Source organism: Nuphar pumila, chromosome 5 (genome assembly GCF_984573655.1).
Source record: "Nuphar pumila chromosome 5, dmNupPumi1.hap1.1, whole genome shotgun sequence".
Taxonomy (NCBI): domain Eukaryota; kingdom Viridiplantae; phylum Streptophyta; class Magnoliopsida; order Nymphaeales; family Nymphaeaceae; genus Nuphar; species Nuphar pumila.
Window position 1 is genome coordinate 93,210,843 of NC_143253.1, and position 11,937 is coordinate 93,222,779.

Here is an 11,937-nt window from a genome sequence, read left to right on the forward strand (position 1 = left end):
AATTAATGATTTCTAATGTAGAGAAGAACGTGAACAACACTATAATACGAAAAATCTAATTAAGCATGGCTAAGCTAAAACAAATTAATCAGCCTATGTTGAATCAACTAAACTAAGCAACATGAATTAAGATGGCTGAATCACATATGAAATAAAATTCTAAAACAAATAACGTGACATAAACTAATGAAATAAATAACTAAAACATATACCTAATGCAATCAAACTAATGAAATCAATGCAACCATGGAGTAATGCAATCAATGACCCATGTAATGAATAACCAAAACAAACAATTACTAATGAAGTACCTGTGATCATTGCAAAATTTTTCCTCTCGTAATATTCTCTCTCTTCCTTCTCTTTTCCTTTCTAACCTCTTATTTTCCTCCTTTTTGAAGAGAGAAAATAAAAGGACAGAAAGAAAGAGAGAAGAGAAAAAGGAAAGAAAAGAAGAGAAGAGGAACTCTTTTGCGGGGTCTCACTTGACCTTAATTTTGAAAATATTTGAGAAAATAACTCGCCTCCGTTTTGAAATATTTGCGGGAAAACTGGGAGACGGGGATTCGCTCGTCGGTACGAAGTTCGACCGTTCCTGGCGCCTTTACCAGGGGTAATCGAACCAAGGGTCGAATTTTATGCCTTTTGCTTTGCAAAGAATTTATCTAAGTATTTATCCTAAGTCTAAATGCACAATGAATCATGCTTGTGCAATATGCAAAGATGTATGCTCTTTTTGAAAATGTTTTGAAGAATTTCAAAGTGAATCTGATAAAGTGAAGAAATGTTTTCTAACTTAGAACTTAAGATTAAAGTTCTAAGTTTTTAGAATAATCAAGAGTTTGGGAAAATAAATCTGGATTTTGGAGAATGATTTTAGGCGTTTTGAGATAAAAGGAATTTTTCAAAGTCATAAATGGACTTTGAATCAGAATAGAAATGAAAGTGGAATTGAATCAGAAGGAAAGATAGAATTGGGAAATTTGAACAAAATTGAGAAAATGGAATTGATTTAAAAGTTGGATTTTCAAGATGAAATCTGAATCCAAGATCTGGATTCTGAATAGAGTTCAAAGTTAAATTTTGAATTTAGGATCTGAAATGAAAACTTGATTTGAAATCTGGAATGAAATGGAATTGGCTTCTAAGAATTGGAATCAAAGTGGAATTTGGGTTTGAAATCTTGAATGGAATTGGATTCAAGATTTGGAATTCAAGATGGTATTTGAATCTGAAATCTGAGATCCAAGATAGGGTTGGACTCTGGATCCTAAGATGGATTTGGATCTGAAATCTAAGATCCAATGTCGAATTGGGTTCTGGATCCTAAGATGGATTTAGATCAGAATCTGAGATCCAATGAAGAATTGGGTCCTGAATCCTAAGATGGATTTGGATCTGAAGTCTAAGATCCAATGTAGAGATGGACTCTGGATCCTAAGATGGAATTCGGATCTGAAGTCTGAGATCCAAAGTAGAATGGGGATCTAGATCCTAAGTGGAATTTAGATCTGTAATTCGAGATCCAAAGTGGAATGAGGGTCTGGATCCTAAATGGAATTTGGATCTGTAATCTGAGATCCAAAAAAGGGGAATTGAGTTTGATACTTGGAAATCTGGATCCTAGAATGGAATTTGGATCTGTAATCTGAGATCCAGTATAGGATTGGGTTTTGGATCCTAAAGAATGGATTTTGGATCTTGAAATCTGAGATCCAAGGTAAAGTTGGATTCATATTTGGAAATCTGGATCCAAGTTGAGATTTAACTTTGGATTTGGGCTTTTGAAAGTCCAACTGGGATTTTTTAATTATGGATCTGGGTTTTGAAAAACCCAGATTGAATTTAAAATTTAAGAAAGGTCAAGTTTTTGAGAATCAATCTCAAACTGTGGTTTTTGAATAGATAAGAAGATGAACTTGATTTTGAGACTGAATCAAGAATTTCAAAGTTGTAAATGGAACTTTGAATTTTTGAATTGAATTGGAATTTTGGAGTTTTAAAATTGATTTGAGAATTTGAACTATAAATGAATTTCAAAGTCAAATTTGGACTTTAAATTTGGAGTTTGAATTCGGAATAAATCAAGAATATAAAGATTGAATTTTGAATTTTCAAAGTCAAATTGGACTTTGAATTTGGAATTTAAATCTTTGAAATAAGATAGAAGGATGAATTAAACTATAGACTGAAGAAAGATATTTGAGATCACTTGGTTTTTTTTAAAAGGAATTTTTGAAAAGTATGATGCAATTTTATCCTAAATGATGAATGAATTTAAAGAATTTGAAATTGGATTTTTGAAAAGCTATCTTATTCTTTAAATGAATTAAAAATGAGATTGGAGATATAATATATCCCTGACTATGGTCATTGGATATATTATATAATAACCACATTTAAATTCAAGTGAAGAATAAAATACATTTTTGGTGCTTTTATAGAATCTAAAATGAAATTAACCCTCAATATACCCTGACTATGGCCATTGGTATATATTTTGAGTTAATCCTAAGTTAAATTCTGATAAAAGAAAGAAAATATTTTGAGAAAATATGATGAATTTTGAAAGTGGATCCAGTGTTATTTTGTAAAAGATAAAAATTCTAAGTTTTGTTTACACCCCGACTATGGCCGTTGATGTAAATCGTCAACTTAGAATTAACTTACCTCTTACGAAATGGTGCACGTGCCATTCGTGTTTCATCATTGTGAGAATTTGAGAAATGAAAAAAAATGCATGAGAAATAAGCAATTCATGATATTTTTACAATGCTCATTCATTCTACCTAAAGCAGGAAATATAAGTTTCATTCCAATCTAGCTATTACAACATATAAAATCAAGTTTACAATCCTAAATGATAGTTTTTCCCACAGATTTCCTGCAAAAGGTAAAATTAGCACCAGCCAAAGGATGTGTATAGAAGGAAAGCATCACATTGTTTTTAAGATGCAAGATGATGGGAACGTTCATGCCTATACTCTAAGCCAATGAAAAATATATCATAGACGAGAAAAACACATGTATTGGAATGAAGAAATGAATGTCCAAAGATGCATATATAATATGCTAAAAAAATGGATGTTTGGGTTATATGCATGATACTCTAAACACTACTGTTTCAGTTTTGAAAATAATCACATGATATAACCATGGATATGCTAACTTAGTCTTACTCGTAGAGGAACAAAACCTCATTCAACTTCATACATGGGTTATCAAGGAGAGTTCATATCACATAACATTCCGGAAATTGTGCTGGCTTGCCTTGCAATATAGACACTTACTAACTTCTTTTCAGCAACACCTCAGTTGGTTGCACTAGAGGTCATGGGGCTGTAGATGTGATACAGCAGGTGGCTGTGAAAAGAGGTAAGATAGTGTGCATATAACAGTGTATTTTGCAGATGGGGAGATGAAAATGGAGGCAAATATGCTGCTGTCAGCGAGGCTACAGGTGACATGACTGGACTATCAACAAAATTCTCGGACTCATAGCTGTTTTCTGGTACTTCTTCCTTCATTACCGAGCCTGGAAATGTAGATTTCAGGGACTGTTTCGATCCGTTGGCAAAAAGATTCTAGATTATTTTGATGGATACCTGATGTTGCATTTGATATCATCACAATCTCTTTAGAAAGGACATTTAATGCTTTCATCTTAGCATCAACCTTTTGTAGATCATCTGAGAAATATATATTTGACTCTTACAGCTTCTTAATGGCTTGGTTGCTCTAAATCAAGGAAGAGACGTTACATTGCTTCATCTAGAAGGCTACAAACAACACATGTTAGAATTCTTGAATCAAAACACAGATCCAGCGGTGCAAGGTAATCATCTAAACTGACTTACATTTTTTTTTCTTTGCAGAACAACTGACACATTCTTCACACTCAAAAAGGATTTTCTTCACAGGATGCTGGTAAAGGAGGTCTTAAAGGGAAGTCAGTACACTCAGAGAGGTTAACTACCCCTACCTCAACGCAAAAAGTATAGAGATTATGTTAAAGCAATAGTGTTTGGACCAGGAGATACAGATACACAGTGTATTCGTATGACATCCCCAGTGTGATAAACATTTTCTGTGGTAAGATGAGAATTACTGAATATCTTCTAAGAGATCATTTCATTTCCACCAAAACATCTGGTTTCATGGTTTTGTAAGGAGCATTTTCATTTCGGCCACATGGCTACGCTCCAGGAGATGTCCAATCTATCATATGATATTTATATCTTAATCCATTTACATTAACCAGAATTACCTTATGTTGTATGTAAATCTTCACCCAAATGTCTTTATAAGCAAATAAGAAAGACGTGGACCTAAGTTTCCAAGAGGAGAATGGCATTTCATATTTTCAACAGAAGAAAATGGTGGCCTACAGAGGTGATGATGGATATCAAGCTGAGCATTGTGCTCAATACATAGGTATATGAATGGGATGAATGTTAATGTACGAAACGCAACAGTGGTGAATAGATCACCGTGGATAGAAATGATGTGCATCACGAGACCGTATACGCAGGTGAAGTAAAAAGTAAAACAAACACATGGTTCATATTAAATAATACAGCTATGAGTAGGAAACGAATTGGATGAAAAATCCTTAACACCATCATAACATATACTGATACTAGCAAGAGTCTGAAGATCATCGAGACAGTCAATAACAAAACTGATCGACTATGGGGCTTTAGTGAGCTATGATCTCTCCTTTGAATGGGAAGCATGAGACATAGAACAGAATGATGATAAAAAAAAACTGCTAAATATTGGAATATACCTTGGGATCAGATGCATCCGAAAAAAAAAAAAAAAAAAACAGAACATAGCTGAAATACTTGGAATCCAACATGGTGAGGGATGGGAGATGGAAAACCGAAACAGGGTAAACAAAATGCCATGGAATATTATTGAAATGAGAAATTAACCAAAATGAGATCAACAGAAAATTGTTGGATCGAAACAAGAGTAAATGAAATACCGATTTAAACGAAATGCTACAAACTAATACGTAAGTAGAAATCCACAGATGGTATACATTTCAGATAAGAGGAAGAAACAAAACAAAAATAATAATAAAAGACAGAAAGAAAAAGAGAAATAAAAAAGAAAAATGTGGGAGTGTACCCACTCCATTGATGTTGCAATATGTAGGTCGGTCCTGCTATATGCAGGTCGACCTTGCAAATAGTGCACTCAGTGAGCCGAAATTGAAAGCAGGATGAATGAAATGGATATTATATGAAGATCGACCTCAAAGAAAATGCTTGAAATGATGATTTTACAAAGGAAACAGAAGGGAAAGTAAGCACTCTTACCTTAGATCAACAGAGGTTGAAATCGAAGAGGTGGGTCCTCCAGACGGGTTGCAGGAGGATCGTTTGCTTGCTATTTACTTGATCGAGGGGTGGTATCTCCTCTGGAGAATAGATCAGCCTCCTGATTTTGCAGTGATTTTGACAGAAGGATTCAATTCCTGTTTCTCCGAGCCAAGAGGGGGTTCTTCCCTTTCCTACTGTGGAAGCCCTTCTCCGTTGAAGAAGAAGGGGATTTCGGTGGAGAGAGACACAATGAAGGGAGTTGATCGATCGCGTATACCCGAGAGAAAGAAAATGAATACCCGATATGAAGAGGTAGATGCGAGGGACAGAGAACGGATGCTTGATGAAAGGAAGTTGATGAAGGTGAATTACAATGGATATCCGCAAGGAGAAAGATTGATCGATAATGGGTGAATGGGCGCTCTTGCAGAAAGATCGATCTCTAGGAAAATAAGGGATATCAGAGAAGAAAAATGGAATGTGGGGGGGAATGATCGGCACCAGAAAAATGGATCCCCTTCTTTCCCTTGTTCCTCCTTTTTTATAGATGGAAGAGAAGGTTCATGAACGAAAATCGTTGGAGATGGAGGATGGAAGAACAGGCCGACTGTTGCAAATCGGACGGTGGAGAGGAGAAGGAAGATGGCGCGGGAAGAGTTTGTTGGATCTTTTGTGATATTTCCTAAAAGAGGCTCCCTTAAAAAGAATTTTTTGTAAAATAGTTGAAAATTGAGGTTTTCAGCAAGAAGCTTCTTAAAACCTTGAGAATCATTTGCTTTTCTTGTAATTTTTCCAATTTTTTGGTTTTTTTATGTTATTTTTCAATTTTTTTGTATTTTTAGAATAATTCTAAAGCTTTACGAGAAATTAAAGATTTAAAACTAATTTTTTTTTGTGTTTTTGTAAAATATTTACAAAAGAGAATTTTTCTGAGAATTTTAAAGCCATTTTGAGAAAATTTCTTCAGAAATGGGTTTGGATCTGGTTTTTTAGGGAATATAGATTTAAAGTCCTGGATTCGGATCCGAAGTTAACTTTGAATATACCAATATGGAATTTAATTCAGGAAATCTGAAGAATGAGCTTTGAAACTGCTTTGATTTTCTCAGAAAATGGGGTTAGGGGCAAAAGGGTCATTTTTACAAAACTTTGACAAATTTGGGGTGTTCACAGATGCCCCTCTTTGCTAATAAGCCGGTCGAAAGCCGAGCTTAGTGGCAAAGATATCACTCCAAATTTTGAAAATGCCCCAGTTAGCAGGTCTGAACTGGGTGTGGAAGAATTATTTTGAAAATATGGCTTTTCAGGCTTAGAACCTTATCCTGAATGGTTTTGGGGGAACGAAATCCTCGAAAATGATGTAGTCAAATAATAGAAATGAGGAAATCGTGATGGGACTTTGGGTGAAAATTCTGAAATGATGGAAAATGAGAATTTTGATCAGGTCTCATGGATGAGACACGATACTCTTTTTGGAATGATTCAGGTTTAGCCCTTAACCTGGATGGGACGAAGATATATCAAAAAGTGTTTTGAATGAGGAAAGGAGTACACGAGGACCTTGATGGGACATTTTTGAAAAATGCCTCGTGAGACGAAGCTTAAGTAAAATCCTTTCTTGGATGGATATACAAAGCATGGATTCCTCAATGAGAAGAGCCATGATGGGACTGGAAGAAATCATTTTGTTAAAACGAGGAATTTTGTAAGAACAAGACTCAGGTTTAACCCCAAACCTGTAAGGAAGATACCTCGCCAAGCGAGGTTCCGGGTTAACTTTTAACCTGGATAGAAAATCTACCATACGGATTTCTCAAATGGAGAAACCATAATGGGACCTTCGGAACTTGGACGAACAAATCCGAAAGGGGTTTTACGAGAGGAGGAAAATATAGGGTCCCTAAAGCTTTGAAAAGGGGAGAAGAAATTGGGCATCTCATTGCTCAGACTGAAATAGCTTTTGAAATTAAATGATCTTTCGCAAATGGTTCAGATTTGACCCTTATCCTGAGTGGGTCGTCCATACGGAATTCTTTTAATGAGAAAATCGTGATGGGACAGGAAGAGATACTTCAACTGGATGAGGCAATTCTTCTGGAAGATATAAACAACGCTAGGTTGCATCAAAATGGATATTGAATGTTTATTTCATTCTTGGAATAGCTAGAAAATTTTGCCAATAAAATAAAATTATAGCTGATTCAAATGCTTGGAAATGTGCACGTATGTGCCAAAGATATTTTCTCTTTTACTTGGAGTATTTCACCCAAATGAGGTTAACTCCTCAGTTCTAAGAGTCAAATTCAAATTTTTAGCGTTGATGATTTTCTTCAAGAAAGCTATCAATTTCTCTGATATGAGAATAGAAGAAATATTCTCAATTTCATAATAGCAAGTAATGAAAAGATATTGATAAAAGAATTTTGCATGAGAAAAGATGACTTCTGGCAACTTTGGCAGTTTGATATCTGGGTGTTTTCCCACGATGATCTTTTTGCACTCTTTTTGAGTCATTGGGCTTTCTCGGTTTTTCACATCATCCTTCATTTGGATGTCTTGACTTTTCTCTCTTTTTCAGAGAAGGGTACGTCACAAACTCCTTCATCTTAGAGATGCTCTGATCCTTCTTTCTCTCGGGGATTGTATATGATATTGGCTCAAAAAGGTCTTTAGATGATAGCTGGAATCAAATATCTTTTAGGGTTTGTCGGTAGGTTCATCGCATCTGTCTTCATCTCGACAGTGATCCGAACTTTCCCTGAAAGGATCCGTCACAAACTCCGTCATCTTGGAGATGTTTCAAATCTTTTTTGGCCCCGGGGATTTACTCGCTTAATTCGCCTTCAACTTGACGACAATTGAGAGATCCCTTTTGCGGATATTTGATGGCAACTTTTTAAACGAAAATGAGAAGATATGGGTTGAGTGGATTCTTTTTATAGCTCGAGATATTTCCACTGCCTAATTACCAGAAAGTCATTTTTAATCATGCGCCATAGCCAAGATCAATATCAATTCGCTTCTGGCTTTTCAACATCATTGAAGATTTCTTTTATTGATCATATCGAGGGCGTTTCTTACCTCCTTTTGGTTGATCAATCAGGAAAAGATTTGAATTTTACCTCTTTTCACAGAAAGTTTTACCTTTTTGGAAAGGAATACTAGAGGTAGTCTGAGGAAATTCTCTTTGTACAGTAAGAATATTTAGAATCAACAAATGCTTTTAGCAGATTGGCAAAGTTTTTATGAATTCTTTGTAAAATAATCACTCAATATAGATTTTGATGAAACCTTGAGTTGCAATCTTCGATTCCGAAAAATACATGACCAACAAAAGCTGGGACTTTTGGAATACATGACCAGCGAAAGCTGGAACCTTTGAAATACATGACCAGCGGAAGCTGGAACCTTTTCGAGATACATGACCAGCGAGAGCTGGAACCTTTTGGAATACATGACAAATAGACGTTGAGATTTTTTTGAAATACCTGTCCAACGAAAGCTGGAACCTTTGAAATACGTGACCAGCGAGAAGCTAGAACCTTTTGCAATACTTGACCAGTAAAAGTGGAACATTTAAAATACATGACCAGCAATGATGCTAAAACATTTTGGAAATACATGACCAACGCGTGTTGGGTCTTTTGGAAAATACACGAATGGTTATGAAAACTGAGTTTTAATAAAAGGTTGAGAATGATAGAAATTGGGAGATTATAACCCGAGGATTGAGAAAATGGTGATTTTTTTTGAAAATATTGTGCCCAGAGGTTGGAGAATTGATAATCTTGAGAGATTTGGAGATATGAAGGTTTGGAAATGATAGATTTTGAGAGATTGAAACCCGAAGGTTTGGTAATGAGGGAATGGAGAAATTGCAACCTGAAAGTTTGATTTATGGAATAGGTTAATTTTGGGAGCTCGACAATTGTGAGCTGGGACTTTTTGAAATATATGACTAGCGAGAGCTGGGTCTTTTGAAAATACACGACCAAAAGCTGAGTTCTTTTTTGGGAATACATGACCAGCAAAGCTGGAACGTTTGAAATGCGTGACCAGCGAAAAGCTGGAACGTTTGAAATACCTGACCAGTGAAAAGCTGGAACATTTGAAATACATGACCAACGAGTGTTGGATCTTTTTTGGAAATACCTGACCAGCGAAAGCTGGAACGTTTGAAATACATGACCAGCGAAATGCTGGAATGTTTGAAATACATGTCCAACGAGTGTTGAATCTTTTGAAATACCTGACCAGCAAAAGCTGGAACGTTTGAAATACCTGACCAGCGAGAAGGTGGGACATTTGAAATACATAACCAACGAGTGTTGGATCTGACCAGCAAAAAGCTGGAACGTTTGAAATACATGACCAGCAAGAAGCTGGAACGTTTGAAATGCATGCCCAATGAGTGTTGGATCTTTTGAAATACCTGACCAGCAGAAGCTGGGACGTTTGAAATACCTGACCAGCGAGAAGCTGGAACGTTTGAAATATATGACCAACGAGTGTTGGATCTTTTCAGAAATACCTGACCAGTAAAAAGCTGGAACATTTGAAATACTTGACCAGCAAGAAGCTGGAACATTTGAAATACCTGACCAGTAAAACTGGGACGTTTGAAATACATCAGCTTTTGGGAGATTTTAAATCAGAACTTGAATTTTGTAGAAGAAAGGATTTTGATCAGAAGATTGAATATAGAAAGTTATTGGTGCGAGGGTCGGATCCTCTAAATGAGCTCAATGTGTATTTGAAGATTTTGGGAAATACCCTAGTGCGAGGACTGGGTTGTAAAGATGAGCTAAACAAAGTGAATTTTTCAGGGAATAAAGATTCTTTGGTAAAAATTAATGGACCATCATAGTTTAATTGCGTGTGGTCGACTTTCAGGATTTTGTCCCCTTGTCCTGAACGGGGGAAATAATAAAAAGAATACCTCATTGAAAGGAGGCATCAGGTTTATCCCTTAACCTGAAGGGGTATATTTTAAAGATAAAGGTAGATGAAAATTTTAATAAGATTGAAAAATTTGTTAAAACTTGACAGAGATGAGCAATAGCTTGAAGAAAATTTGCTAAAAAGTAAATCAAATGAAATGAAAATAAAGATCACAAGATCAAATGGAAATTAACAAAATTTGAGAAAAAGAGCTTTCGTCTAATCCTGCCTGCATATGATGAAGAAAAATGATTATAGATCAATAAAATGCCCCAGTATCATGGAGAGGAATGTAAGAATAGAAGATCATTATTTTATTGAAATGGCTCTTTTGAAGAGTACAAAGGCTTTAGAATGAACATTTCAGGTGTAAAACTTCTTCAAATGCAGAGCATTGATGGGATCTGGCATTTCCACTCCATCTGCGTTGATTAGACGATACGAATTGCGAAGAAGTGCTTCCTTAACCACATAAGGGCCTTCCCAGTTGGGTGACCACTTGCCACGTGGTCGATGCTTGAGATGAGCCATTGATCTGAGCACCAAATCGTTAACTCGAAATTTTCTCTCAATGACGGACTTGGCATAGTGTCAAGCTATCCTCTGTCGATAAGCTTGAGCATGCTCTGCTGCCTTGAGTCTCTTTTCATCCAGTAAATCTAGTTGCACCAATCTCTGCTGCTGATACTGATCAAGTGGCAATTCTATAAGAGAAGCAAATTTGAGAGCGGGCTTCTGGACATAAAGAGGCAACACCACTTCAGTTCCGTAAACAAGTTCTGAAGGGGTGGCATTAGTCGGGGTCCGAATGGTGGTCCGATATGCCCAAAGTGCGTCATGAATTTGCTCATGCCAATCTCGACCTGTCTTCACAGTCCTTTCCAGAATACGGATCAAGATCTTATTGGTGGCCTCTGCTTGGCCATTCCCTTGAGGATAATAGGGAGCTGAGAAATGATGGGAAATTCTGAATTTAGAACAGAAGGTTTTCATTCTCTCATTTTTTAAATGGGTTGCATTATCTGAGACAATATCGTGTGGAATGCCGAAGCGGCAAAGAATGTTCTTGTGAATGAAAGAAACCACATGACGGCCTTCTACTGTGCGTAGAGTAACAGCTTCAACCCATTTTATGAAATACTCCGTCGCAGCCAGAAAGTATTTGTGGCCGTTAGAAGCAGAAGGGGTAATTGGGCCTACAACGTCGAAAGCCCACATAGAAAATGGCCAAGGAGAGACAACTGACTGGAGATATGCGGCCGGAGCATGAATGTAAGGCGCGTGCAATTGGCACTTGACGCACCTCTTCACAAATCTATGACAGTCCTGCTGCATGGTATTCCAATAGTACCATGCTCGAACGATCTGTTTGACGAGAGTTTGATAGCTGACATGGCCACCACAAATCCCTTCATGTGCCTCTTGGATGATTTCCATAGCTTCTTCTTTGTCTAAACACCTGGCATATTCAGAACTGAAATCACAGTGGTAGAGGACATTGGCGAGAATGAAATAGCGGGTAGACATGCGCTGAATTGCACGTTGCTCCCTTTTTGGCATCTCTGGTGAAAATTCACCAGTCTTAATGAAATTCTTGATATTTTGATACCAAGGCTTCTCCTCTGATTGACCTGGTTTACTTGCATAATTGAATCGAAAGCAGATT